Below are 13,739 nucleotides of genomic sequence, written 5' to 3'. Positions count from 1 at the left end.
CCCTTTACTGTTGGTTTATCTTGTGAGTTGTCCTGATGAGCGCAAGATGAAAAGCTTCGATGGCATGTCTCAATTAATCTCCGCTCAACCCCGGCCTCAGTAAAGCCACATTCAACTCTGGCCCCAGTAAAGCCCCGCTCTCCCCCAACCCCATTAAAGGGCCGCTCTCTCCCAGCCCTGGTAAAGGGCCACTCTTACCCAGCACCAGTAAAGGGCCACTCTCCCCCAGCCCCGGTAAAGGGCCTCTCTCACCCAGTCCAGGTAAAGGGCTGCTCTCTCCCAGCCTCGGCATAAAGCCCTGCTCAAGCCCTCCCTCCCTTGGCCCCAGTGAAGCCCCATTCACCCCAGGTCCTAGTAAAAGCCCTACTCACCCCCGGCACCTATCCAGCCAATCCCAATCTGACTCCACCTGGCCTTACACTGGCCTTGGCACTTCCAACAGCCAAAAAGAAGCAGCCCGCTTAAAAAAAACAAAAAAAAACAGGAGAGAAAGAAAAACCAACAACTTTAAGAGAAAAAGGAAACTTTAAAAACTTTCCAGAAAAGCTAAAAGGCTAACTCAAGGAGCACAAACCTGTGACATACCACTTTTAAACTTTGGACATGTGCTTTTTTAAACTTGTCATTTCTCACAGGGGTTCCCTGAACTTGGTAGTTTCCATGTCTGTCACATCTTAAGATACAGAAGCATTTGGAATTACTTGCTTCTTTATAACTGTGATTGTTCAGTTTACATCAAGTGTTGTCATTTCAGGGTGAAAAAGGAGCAGTTGGTAACCCAGGGCCAAGGGGACCCACAGGTTTGCCTGTAAGTATACCTAGTGTTAGTATGTGTAACTGTAAAAGGGAATAGTACTACTTTCTGCAGATTTTCAATTATTGTCACAGTCACAAGTGGCTGGTAATGAGTTCATGCACATTTTATTAACGCTGTGACTTGAACTTGCACTCTAGAAGTTTTTAGGAGCAGGTTTTGTGATAGAGAGGATGGGTTTGGAAACACAACTCAGGATGAAGGAGAGCTGCTGAAGTCGGAAATAAAAACAAAGTCGTGGAAAAGTGCCCAGCAGGTTTGGCAGCATCTGCCATGTTTTGCCGGCACTTTCTGCTTCTGTTTCGGATTACCAGCATCTGCGGTATTTTGCTTTTTGTTAAAAGTCTGGTTCAGTCCATGAGAGCACTTTGCATTTATATAACCAAAGGATTGTGACTGTGATGTGCACATGGTGGAAATAGTAACAGATATTGTATAAAGTCAGTTTTCCAGCTTGACATAGGCAAGATATTTTCAGGAAGGAAAAATAAGCGAGCAATGAGAATAGATTTTCTTCAGCTCAGCCATTTGTCAGGCATGTGAAGAGGAGAAGGAGTGGAGATCTATCAGGGCCCAGGCCATCCTGCAAAGCTTCAGTATTACGCAGGATGCCCCCCTCCGCACCCACCCACCCCCAACCTCCCACTATTTATATTTGCAGGTCACATATAGTCATTTAATTAAGACAGGGTGTTCATAGTTCTCGTACAAATTGCACTTGAGTTACAATCAGGGGATCAATGCACTTGAGTGCCTGAGGGGAACCTGGTGAAGGGGCCAGCTGCTGGATTCTCACACATTGGATGGCCTGTGGGGGAGGTCAGTCTCGATTCATCAGAGGCAAGCAAAAAATTGTATTGTTCCTTCCTCATCCCAAGGATGATCTTGTGAATCTTCTGTTTGCTGCTTTCCAGGAAGAGGAAGGGCCCAATATTGGGAGCTAGGAGCACAGAGAGGTGCACAGACTAGAGAGAAGTCAGGCCTAGGCTTGGGACATCCGGACCGGAAGAATGCAGGCAGCGAAAACCTACCCCAGTTTATCTCAAATCTGAACCATGATTACTTAAAGTACCATCATTTTCATTTGTCTACAAACGTGTGACATGAATCAATGTGGGGTTATTCCTCTATGAACTTCAATCCTATTTTATTTGCATATGATGCCAAGTGGTGTCCAGGCCTTGTTAACCCATCATCTGCCACAATTACTAAATGGCCACAGCTTCACAATGGCACTCTTATAATGTGGCCAGTTTTATTGAAAAGCTTTTTCTACTTTGTATGGGGCTTCCTTCTTGAGGTGCCCTCTCTGTCTCCCTTACCTGCATCAGTAGTTGCCACCTCTGGTGGGACTGCCACTCTCTTGTTGCTGGAGGGCCTCCTATTGGGCCTGCAGCCTTAGGACATCACCCAACATCCTTAATTAGATGGTAAACATTCTTCCTAGCCATTAATTGGCCATCACTTCAAAAATAGTTTTGGGAATGTTACACTGTGACGCTGTTCAGGGTCAGAAACAGGAAATGATCCCAACATAGGGGTCCCAACTTCAAAACAAAAATCCAGCCCAATGCCTCTTACTATTCTAGAATTCACCTACCGCATAATTTATTTGTGATATTTCTCAGTCATTGTTGATTTTTTACTGTAATTAATGTTTGATGAGATGATTGGAGGTCTTGTGAAAACTGGACTGGTGTTAGAAATTACTGTTGGTCATATTAATGGATGAATGCTTCACATGCTGATGTGGTATTATTCCGCCATTATTGAACAGAGGCATTCATGTTTTGCGAATGCATTAAACATTGGTCCACTAATATCAATAACAGTCATCTCTAAGTTCTAGTCACTTGAAAAGCAATTTAAAATTAAAGCAAATTATTTGAAACATTTTCTTAAATGTATCTGGCTTTCCCTTTTCCCTCTGCTCTTTGTTCTTTCCTCTGTTTCTATTATTTTAACAGCATTACTTCTCAGTCACTTGGTAGTAGAGAACTTGAATTTTGCTGAAAAGAGAGACATGTTGCTGAAGCGTTTCATCTTGCACTCATCAAGACAAATGCAAGAATGCCAAATTTCAAATGATCACAACCATTTATACTGCAGAAGAAAACGATGCTGATTGGCTGGCAAGTCAACTCTTGATTCACTGAGGCGTTTCCACGAAGGAAGTAATGGGGAGCTATAGGCTACCCAAGCTCCCGGGTAATTTAAAATAGGTGCGAGTGGTGAACATATTCCTTTAATTTGCAGAGAATGGGTCCCTGCATATGAATGTATGTTGCTTCTAGCAAGCATAAATGAGCAATGTTACAAGCTTGATGGATTCTCTTAAATTGGTTGTTAGTGTAAATGTTAGCGCACTCAGGATTGTTCAGCAATTGCTGCCCAATCACAGAATCATATCTAACAGTAGACATTTTGTTTTGGGTTTTGCAAGCGTGGGCTGGTTGAGTATAGTCTGTGCTTTGTCTATTACGAACCACTGAAGGAATATGCTATACAAAAACAGAATTACCTGGAAAAACTCAGCAGGTCTAGCAGCATCGGCGGAGAAGAAAAGAGTTGACGTTTCGAGTCCTCATGACCCTTCAACAGAATATGCTATTTGATTCAATCATCCAATCGTTGGGACATACAGCCGGCGTATCTGGCATTGTACCAGCACTGAACTTCATACATGCTGTTCTGCCTACCACACAATTAAGAAGGTCATGTATGAATTTCAATGCTGATGCGATGCCAAGTACATGTAGGCCTTATGTCCCAACGATTGGCTGATCAAATCAAATAGCATGTTCCCTCAGTTGTTCATAATAGGCAGAGTACAGACCGTACTCAACCAGCCCATGTTTGCAGAACCCAAAACGTCTATTAGTAGATGTGATTCCACAGTTGGGCAGCACTTGCTGAACAATCCTGAGTGCACTAATAGTTACACTAACAACCAATTTAAGATAATCAGTCAAGCTCATAATGTGGCACATTTATGCTGGCTAGAAGCGACATACATTTTATGTAGAGAGCCGTTCCCGGCAAATAAAAGGAACATGTCCAAGCCTTGCACCTTTTTAAAATTACCCTGGATCTTAGGGAACCTATAGTACCCCCTTGTTTTCTCCATGGCAACACCTCGACCAATCAGAGTTGATTTGCCAACCAATCAGCACCCTTTCCTCCTGTAGTTATAAAATGTTGTGATCATTTGTAATTTGGCACTATTACATTTGTCCTGATGCGTGCAAGGTGAAAGCTTCAGCAATATGTCTCTCTTTACAGCAATTTTGAAGCATTATTTCTAATTACCTTGCTTATTCTATCTATTTTAACTTGTTTTAAAGTTTAACACAGCTCCTTTCTCAACCTTGCATGTCTCACAATTCATTTTGAAGATGGAAGCTATATAGTGGGAAAAACTTGACCTTTGGTTGAAAACCTGGTGCACACTGGTTTCTCAGCTACCCAAGCATAGTGTGTAAAGACTACATTTGCAGATGTTTTGTGCATTAGCTAGTTAATGAATAAATTGCCGGACAAGCTGGGTTGGATTATCGTTCATGCTGCCTGAGCAATAATCTGGTGGAACAAATCAACCACCATTTATAGAACTCTGATAGCTACAACTATGGGCAGAACTTAACGTGGCCTGGGAGGCAGGAGAGCCGTAGAATTGGGAGGGAAAGCAAGCGGCAGAGAGCCCATCGCTGTCTCGACCTCCACCCCCCACCCCCTGTCCCCAATTAAGTCGGGGTGAGAAAGGTTGAAGGTTGAAGACATCCATTCCAGAGGTTAATGACCACTTAGGGGTTAATCCCTATTCAACCAAGGGGTTTGGGTCAGTTGGAGTGGATTATGCTCCATGGGGAGGCTGCCCAAAAAAAGTTGGCAGCTTCCCTCTGGCCTCAAGAGGCCGGTGGCACCCTGTGGCGCACAGAGAACTTCACCAGCAACGAGGGTCAACCCTGCTTCAAGAACCAGTCCTCACCTCCCCACCCACAACCACACCCCTAATACCTCTGGCCTCCACAATGACCCTTGCTCCCCTCATTTGGGCCTGCCTCACTGGCCCTGGCAAGCCTGACCCATTTCCCCATATTCCAGGGCCTGTTCCATCATGGCTACTCCAGAACGTGCTGCAGAAATGGCCACCACTGCTGGTGGTCGACCCTCTGATTGGCCAACAGTTCTTAAGGGCAGACTCTTCACCTTTAAAGGCACGGAAGCCCCAGTGGCAAGCAGATAACTGCTTGATTGACATGCAACCTCATCAGGTCTCCGAAAATGGCTACGCCTGGATTGTCACCTATGTATAGTATGTAGGCCAGGGAGCCCTGGAATTGCTATGTTCTAGCTAGTTAATGAATAAGTTGCTGTCAAGAAGTCCTACATTCACAATTTCCCAGAATGTGAGTGTGAATTTGCACAGGCAGCACACCCTTCTGTAACCGATGAGCCATGGAGCTTCAGAAAAATGGTGTCTTCACAGTTTTCTCAGGATTTCCCTAGCTCTTCCACGGAAATAGGACCAATCTCCATGGAAATTGACCCCTGTGTTTTAGTGAAAAAGCATTCAGGGTTAAAGAGACACTCAACTGAGGTATGAATGAGCAATCATTACAGTAGCATAAAGAAAACGGCAGCATCTAACATCACCTATTAGATTTTACTTATGACTTTGGACAGTGTTGGATGTATCTTGGATAGAACATGTTGTTATAAATTAGTTAACATCCACCTACAGGAAATTATAATCTGTGAATACTGCACTTAATATAAAAGTTGGAAGCTGATATGTCAGTCATTACATCTATGTTGTTCTTTGACAGGGTATCGATGGAGATCCAGGGTTGGACGTAAGTCCTATTTCCTTTATACTCTGTTTCTCACAGTCTTGTTTCTAAGGATTCCAATTGTGTTCACTCAAAAAAGAATAATCCAGAATTTGTGAAATATTTAACCTTTTTTCCAAATTTTGTTTACTTTATTTATAGATTTCACATTGCTTAAAAATGATTTTTGGAAATATTATTGCTATTAAGGAAGTGTAGAGGTGAGCAACAGAGCTTATTCCACATATCAGATATTTAACTGATGAATATATGTTAAGAAAGGTTGGACGCCTTTCTTACCTTTTAAGAAAATGAAGGGAACTGACCAAATTAATCAAGACAAATTATTTATTCTGGCAAAGGATTTAAATACCAGGGACATGGCTTAAAATTAGGAAATTAGGAGTAAGAAGGAAACAAGTGGAGATTGAGAGGGAAAAAAACTGCTCGCTTTTAAACGAGTAAAATGAAACAGAAACATAGAAACTAGGAGCAGGAGTAGGCCATTCGGCCCTTCAAGCCTGCTCCGCAATTCATCGTGATCATGGCTGATCATCCAACTCAATAGCCTGCTCCTGCTTTCTCCCCATATCCTTGAGGGAGGAGCTGGCCAGAATTGACTGGGAGATGAGCCTAGCAGGAAAGACAGTGGAACAGCAATGGCAGGAGTTTCTGGGAGCAATTTGGGAGACACAGCAAAAATTCATCCCTAGGAAGAAGAAGCATACTAAAGGGAGGATGAGGCAACCATGGCTGACAAAGAAAGTCAGGGACAGCATAAAAGCTAAAGAGAAAGCATACAATGCGGGGAAGAGCAGTGGGAAACCAGGGGATTGGGATGCCTACAAAGACCAACAGAGGACAACTAAAAAAGAAATAAGGAGGGAGAAGATTAAATATGAGGGTAAACTAGCCAGTAATATAAAAGAAGATTGCAAGAGTTTTTTTTAGATTTATCAGGGGTAAGAGAGAGGCAAAAGTGGACATTGGGCCTCTGGAAAATGACGCTGGAGAAGTTGTAGTGGGGAACAAAGAAATGGTGGAGGAACTGAATAGGTATTTTGCATCAGTCTTCACGGTGGAAGACACGAGTAACATCCCCAAAGTTCAAGAGAGTTGGGGGGCAGAGGTGAGAATGGTGGCCACTACCAAGGAGAAGGTGCTAGGAAAACTGAAAGGTCTGAAGGTGGATAACTCACCTGGACCAGATGGATTACACCCCAGAGTTCTGAAGGAGATAGCTAAAGAGATGGTGGAGGCGTTAGTGGTGATCTTTCAGGAATCACTGGAGTCAAGGATGGTCCCAGAGGACTGGAAAATCACGAATGTAACCCCCCTGTTTAAGAAGGGAGTGAGGCAAAAGACGGAAAATTACAGGCCGATTAGCCTGACCTCGGTCGTTGGTAAGATTTTAGAGTCCATTATTAAGGATGAGATTTCAGAATACTTGGAAGTGCATGGTAAAATAGGGCAAAGTCAGCAAGGTTTCATCAAGGGGAGGTCATGCCTGACAAATCTGTTAGAATTCTTTGAGGAGGTAACAAGTAGGTTAGACAAAGGAGAGCCAATGGATGTTATCTACTTGGACTTCCAGAAGACCTTTAACAAGGTGCCACACAGGAGGCTGCTCAGTAAGATAAGAGCCCATGGTGTTAGAGGCAAGGTCCTAGCATGGATAGAAGATTGGCTGTCTGGCAGGAGGCAGAGAGTGGGGATAAGGGGGTCCTTCTCAGGATGGCGGCCGCTGACTAGTGGAGTTCTGCAGGGGTCAGTGTTGGGACCACAACTTTTCACTTTATATTAATGATCTAGATGAAGGAACTGAGAGCATCCTGGCTAATTTTGCAGATGATACAAAGATAGGTGGAGGGACAGGTAGTATTGAGGAGGCAGGGAGACTGCAGAAGGATTTGGACAGGTTAGGAGAATGGGCAAAGAAGTGGCAGATGGAATACAACGTGGGGAAGTGTGAGGTCATGCACTTTGGTAGGAAGAATAGAGGCATGGACTATCTTCTAAATGGGGAGAGAATTCAGAAATCTGGAGTGCAAAGGGACTTGGGAGTCCTAGTCCAGGATTCTCTTAAGGTTAACTTGCAGGTTGAGTCAGTAGTTAGGAAAGCAAAGGCAATGTTGGCATTTATTTTGAGAGGACTAGAATATAAAAGCAGGGATGTGCTGCTGAGGCTTTTTAAGGCTCTGGTCAGACCACATTTAGAATATTGTGAGCAATTTTGGGCCCCGTATCTCAGGAAGGATGTTCTGGCCCTGGAGAGGGTCCAGAGGAGATTCACGAGAACGATCCCAGGAATGAAAGGCTTAACATACGAGGAACGTTTGAGGACTCTGGGTCTATACTCGATGGAGTTTAGAAGGATGAGGGGTGGATCTGATTGAAACTTACAGAATACTGAAAGGCCTGGATAGATTGGACGTGGGGAAGATGTTTCCGTTAGTAGGAGAGACTAGGACCCGAGGGCACAGCCTCAGAATAAAGGGAAGACCTTTTAGAACAGAGATGAGGAGAAACTTCTTTAGCCAGAGAGTGGTGAATCTATGAAATTCATTGCCACAGAAGGCTGTGCAGGCCAGGTCATTGAGTATATTTAAAACCGAGATAGGTAGGTTCTTGATTGGTAATGGGATCAAAGGTTAGGGGGAGAAGGCGGGAGAATGGGGTTGAGAAACTTATCAGCCATGATTGAACGGTGGAGCAGACTCGATGTGCCGATTGGCCTAATTTCTGCTCCTATGTCTTATGGTGTTATGGTCTTTGATCCCTTTCACCCCAAGAGCTATATCTAACTCCTTCTTGAAAACATACAATGTTTTGGCCTCAACTACTTTCATGTGAAAGCGAATTCCACAGGCTCACCATTCTCTGGGTGAAGAAATTTCTCTGCATCTCAGTCCTAAATGGTCTAACCCGTATCCTCAGACTATGACCCCTAGTTCTGGACTCCCCCACCATTGGGAACATTCATCCTGCATCTACCCTGTTTAGTCTTGTTAGAATTTTATAGGCTTCTATGAGATCCCCCCTCATTCTTCTGAACTCCAGCAAATATAATCCTAACTGACTCAATCTCTCCTCATATGTCAGTCCCACCATCCCACGAATCAGTCTGGTAAACCTTCACTGCACTGCCTCTATAGCAAGAACATCCTTCCTCAGATAAGGAGACAAAACTGCACACAATATTCCAGGTGTGGTCTCACCAAGACCCTGTATAATTGCAGCAAGACATCTCTGCTCCTGTACTTGAATCATCTCGCTATGAAGGCCAACATACCATTTGCCTTCTTTACCGCCTGCTGCACCTGCATACTTACCTTCAGCGACTGGTGTACAAGGACACCCAGGACTCATTGCACATTCCACTGTCTCAATTTATAGCCATTCAGATAATAACCTGCCTTCCTGTTTTTGCTATCAAAGTGGATAACCTTACATTTATCCACATTATACTGCATCAGCCATGCATTTGCCCACTCACTCAGCTTGTCCAAATCACACTGAAGCATCTCTGCATCCTCCTCACAGTTCACCCTCCCACCCAGCTTTGTGTCATCTGCAAATTTGGAGATATTACATTTAGTTCCCTCATCTAAATCATTAATGTATATTGTGAATAGCTGGGTTCCCAGCACCAAACCCTGCGGTACCCCACTAGTCACTGCCTGCCTTTCGGAAAAAGACCCATTTATTCCTAGTCTTTGTTTCTTGTCTGCCAACCAGTTTTCTATCCATCTCAATACACTGCCCCCATGCGCTTTAATTTTACATGCTAATCTCTTATGTGGGACTTTGTCGAAAGCCTTCTGAAAGTCCAAATAAACGACATCCACTGGCTCCCACTCATCAACTCTACTAGTTACATCCTTGAAAAATTCCAGTAGATTTGTCAAGCATAATTTCCTTTTCGTAAATCCATGCTGTCTCTGTTTGATTCTGCCACTGTTTTCCATGTGCTTAGCTATTAAATCTTTTATCATGGACTCTAGAATCTCCCCCACTACCGACGTCAGGCTGACTGGTCTATAGTTCCCTGTTTTCTTTCTACTTCCCTTTTTAAATAGTGGGGTTGCATTAGCTACCCTCCAATCCGTAGCAACTGTTCCAGAGTCTATAGAATCTCGGAAGATGACTACCAATGCATCCACTATTTCTAGGGCCACTTTCTTAAGAACTCAGGGATGTAGATTATCAGGCCCTGGGAATTTATCGGCCTTCAATCCCATCAATTTCCCCAATACCATTTCCCTACTAATACTGATTTCTTTCAGTTCTTCCCTCTCACTAAACCCTGTGTTCCCCAACATTTCTGGTATGTTATTTGTGTCCTCCTTTGTGAAGACAGAACCAAAGTATGTATTTAGTTGGTCAGCCACTTCTTTGTTTCCCATTATAAATTCCCCTGTTTCTGGCTGTAAGGGACCTACATTTGTTTTCACCAATCTTTTTCTCTTCACATACCTATAGAAACTTTTACAGTCAGTTTTTATGTTCCCCACAAGCTTACTCTCGCACTCTATTTTCCCCTTCTTAATCAATCCCTCAGTCCTCCTTTGCTGAATTCTAAACTGCTCCCAATCCTCAGGTCTGTTGTTTTTTTCAGCCAATTTGTATGCTTCTTCCTTAGATCTAATACTATCTGTAATTTCCCTTGTAAGCCATGGTGTGGCCACCTTTCTAGTTTTACTTTTGTGCCAAACAGGAATAAACAATGGTTGCAGTTCACCCATGCGCTCTTTGAATGTTTGCCATTGCCTATCCACCGTCATTCCTTTAAGTAACATTTCCCAATCCATCATAGCCAACTCGCAACTCATGCGATCGTAGTTTCCTTTATTAAGATTCAGGACCCTAGTCTCAGAATCAACTATGTCACCCTTCATCTTGATGAAGAATTCTATCATATTATGGACGCTCATCCCCAAGGGGCCTCGCACTTTATTTTGCCAATTATTCCTTTCTCATTACACAATACCCAGTCAAAGATGGCCTGTTCTCTAGTTGGTTCCTCAATGTATTGGTCCAGAAAAACATCCCATATACACTCCAGGAATTCCTCCTCTATGGTATTGTTACTAATTTGATTTGCCCAACCTATATGCAAATTAAAGTCAACCATAATTACAGATGTTCCTTTATTACATGCATCTCTAATTTCCTGTTTAATGCCATTCCCAACGTCACCACAGCTTAGGGGTCTACATACAACCCCCACTAATGTTTTTTGCCCGTTAGTGTTTCTCATTGGATTCCACATCGTTGGAGCTAGTATCTTTCCTCACTATTGCGTTAATTCCCTCTTTAACCAGCAATGCAACTCCACAGCCTTTTCCTTTTTGTCTGTCCTTCCTAAATACTGAATACCCCATGGATGTTCAGTTCCCACCCCTGGTCACTCTGCAGCCATGTCTCCGTAATCCCGGCTATATCATATCTGTTTACATCTATTTGCACAGTTAATTCATCCACTTTATTGCGAATGCTCCTCGCGTTAAGGCACAAAGCCTAAAGGCTTGTCTTTTTAAACATTACTTGTCCCGTTCCCACTATTTTTCACTGAGGCTCTGTTTGATTCTTGCCCTTGATTTCTCTGCCTGTCACTTTTCTTATTCCCCTTTCTATCTTTTCTTCTTGTCCTTGATTCCCCCTCCTCTGACTCCTTGCATAGGTTCCCATCCCCCTGCCATGTTAGTTTAAACCCTCCCCAACTACTCTAGTAAATATTCCCCCTAGGACATCAGTCCCGGTCCTGCCCAGGTATAACCCGTCCAGTTTGTACTGGTCCCACCTCCCCCAGAACCAGACCCAATGCTCCAGGAATCTGAAACCCTGCCCCTCACACCATCTCTTCAGCCGTGTTTTCATCCAATATATCCTGCTATTTCTACTCTGATTAGCATGTGGCACTGGTAGGAATCCTGAGATCACTACCTTTGAGGTCCTACTTTTTAACTTACTTCCTAACTCCCTATCTTCTGCTTTTAGGACCTCATCCCTTTTTTCTTTTACCTATGTCGTTTGTACCAATGTGTACCACGACCACTGGCTGTTCACCCTTCAAAATGTCCTCTAGCCGCTCTGAGACATCCTTGTCCATAGCACCAGGGAGGTAACATACCATCCTGAAGATTTGTTTGCGGCCACAGAAACGCCTATCTATTGCCCTTACAATTGAAGCCCTATAACTATTGCAATCCCACCACTTCTTACTCATCCCCTGTGCAGTAGAACCAACTGTAGTGCAACAAATTTGGCTGTTGCTGCTTTTCCCTGAGAGGTCATTCGCCTCAACAATATCCAAAACGGTATATCTGTTTTGTAGGGGAATAGCCATAGGAGATCCCTGCACAGTCTGCCTAGCCCTCTTGCTGTGCCTGGTGGTCACCCATTCCCTTCCTGCCTGTGGACTCAGCCTGCGGTGTGACCATCTCCCTATACGTGCTATCCATGATACTCTCTGCCTCGCTGATACTCCACCATGTCCCCTGCCGCCGTTCCAGCTCCAAAACCCGGGCTTCCAGGAGCTGCAGCTGGAGACACTTCCCACACACATGCTGGCCCCGGGCACTGGAAATGTTTCCAGCTTCCCACATGGAGCAGGAGGAGCACACCACGGCTTTGAGCTCTCCTGCCATGATTTAACCCTTTCAATTAAATTACACCTTTTGGAAGATACTTAATATCAAATACTCTCGAGCCTTTCTTCCCTGCTCCTTGTTGTTACAGAATATAGCCCTTACAAAGGATGAACTACAAAATAAGACCTTAAAAACTGTAAGCGATAAAAGTAGTAAATACTTACCTGACCATGCTCACGGTACTCAAAGGATCATCTCGTTCCCTCCTCACCGAACTCCCAAAGCAGCGCTCCAGTGCAGATTGTGATGCTGACTGCAGGGCACTCTTCCCAGACTGCTTCACAGTGATGCTGACTGCAGGACACTCTTCCCAGCTCTCTGAATAAACAGATTATTTTGTAATTTCATTTTTCCAGAGCAAGCATTACAAATTTATTCAGAGTTATTTTGATTGCTTTTTTTTTCTTTCAGGGTTTCTCTGGTCCTAAAGGAGATAGAGGAGAGAGGGGAGAAAAGGTGCAGTTACAGATATGCTTAATTACGAGTGTGTTCAAATGACTATTTCTGTTGTTGGTGAATTGAAATGAACCGTGAGCATGAGAACCAAATGCACTTAGAGCTCCAGTATTCCTTTTTAGTTTGCAATGGATACAACACATTACAGTGAGTGAGATAGCCCTCTGTTTACTCTATATATGCCTATTGTATAGCCTTGCAATTGTAACTGAACACTGTACGGTGAAGTACTAAAGAAAATTATTGAACTGATGGAATACATTGCAGTTAATTCACTCAGATTATTTCTCAATTCATTCCAAACCATTTATATATCATATTCAATGTTATATGGATAATCATTAACAGATAAAAATAAGGAGCAGGGGTTAAACATCAAACAAAAATTCTTGGTGGAGATTGTGATGTGTTAAGAACATTATATAAATGTTGTAACTTGGTTCATTATTTTACTAATTAGTTTGTGTCTGAAGTAAAAGTCAGGCAACAGTGTCTACAGCTTTCAATGGTGGAACAGTTTTCGTTTACCCCCAAGCTTTAAACAGTTGGTTTATTTTGATAGTAAATTGACTGATATTTCGCAAGATCAGTTAATAAATATACCTGTTGACAGGGAGACTTGTTACAAAGCACCGCCTAATAGGTAGAACCTGTAAACACATTATTATATGCAGCTGTTTACATAGAAGGATTTCCATTATAAACAGAAAGTGCTGGAAAACCTCTAGCAGCATCTGTGGAGAGAGAAACAGAGTTAACTTTATGAAACAATATGACTCTTCTCTGGAACTGCAGCATCCCGTAGTATTTTGTTTTTATTTCCATTCATAATGAATCTTATATGTTGATTTAAAACTTAATTAAAAATGGCGCCAGCAGTGTCAACATGCACAAGATTTTTGTACTTGAAATTATCCCAGTTGTGTTAATCATGTAAAGCTCTACCAATAATGTTGAATTCACCATTTTTCCTAGATCTTAGTT

The 13,739-nt window shown here is 43.1% G+C and overlaps 1 long non-coding RNA gene across 1 annotated transcript; it reads left to right on the top strand.

Annotated features, from left to right (window-relative positions):
- Nucleotides 1-783: 783 nt before the first annotated feature.
- Nucleotides 784-12,756, top strand: LOC121280449. Its single transcript, XR_005943618.1, has 3 exons — nt 784-808; nt 5,644-5,670; nt 12,711-12,756. It is a non-coding gene; the product is annotated as an uncharacterized LOC121280449 (long non-coding RNA).
- The last annotated feature ends 983 nt before the right edge of the window (nt 12,757-13,739 follow it).

The sequence above is a fragment of the Carcharodon carcharias genome, chromosome 1 (genome assembly GCF_017639515.1).
Source record: "Carcharodon carcharias isolate sCarCar2 chromosome 1, sCarCar2.pri, whole genome shotgun sequence".
Lineage (NCBI taxonomy): Eukaryota > Metazoa > Chordata > Chondrichthyes > Lamniformes > Lamnidae > Carcharodon > Carcharodon carcharias.
The sequence above is the reverse complement of the archived record's forward strand: the minus strand, read 5'-3'. Positions and strand labels throughout refer to the sequence as shown.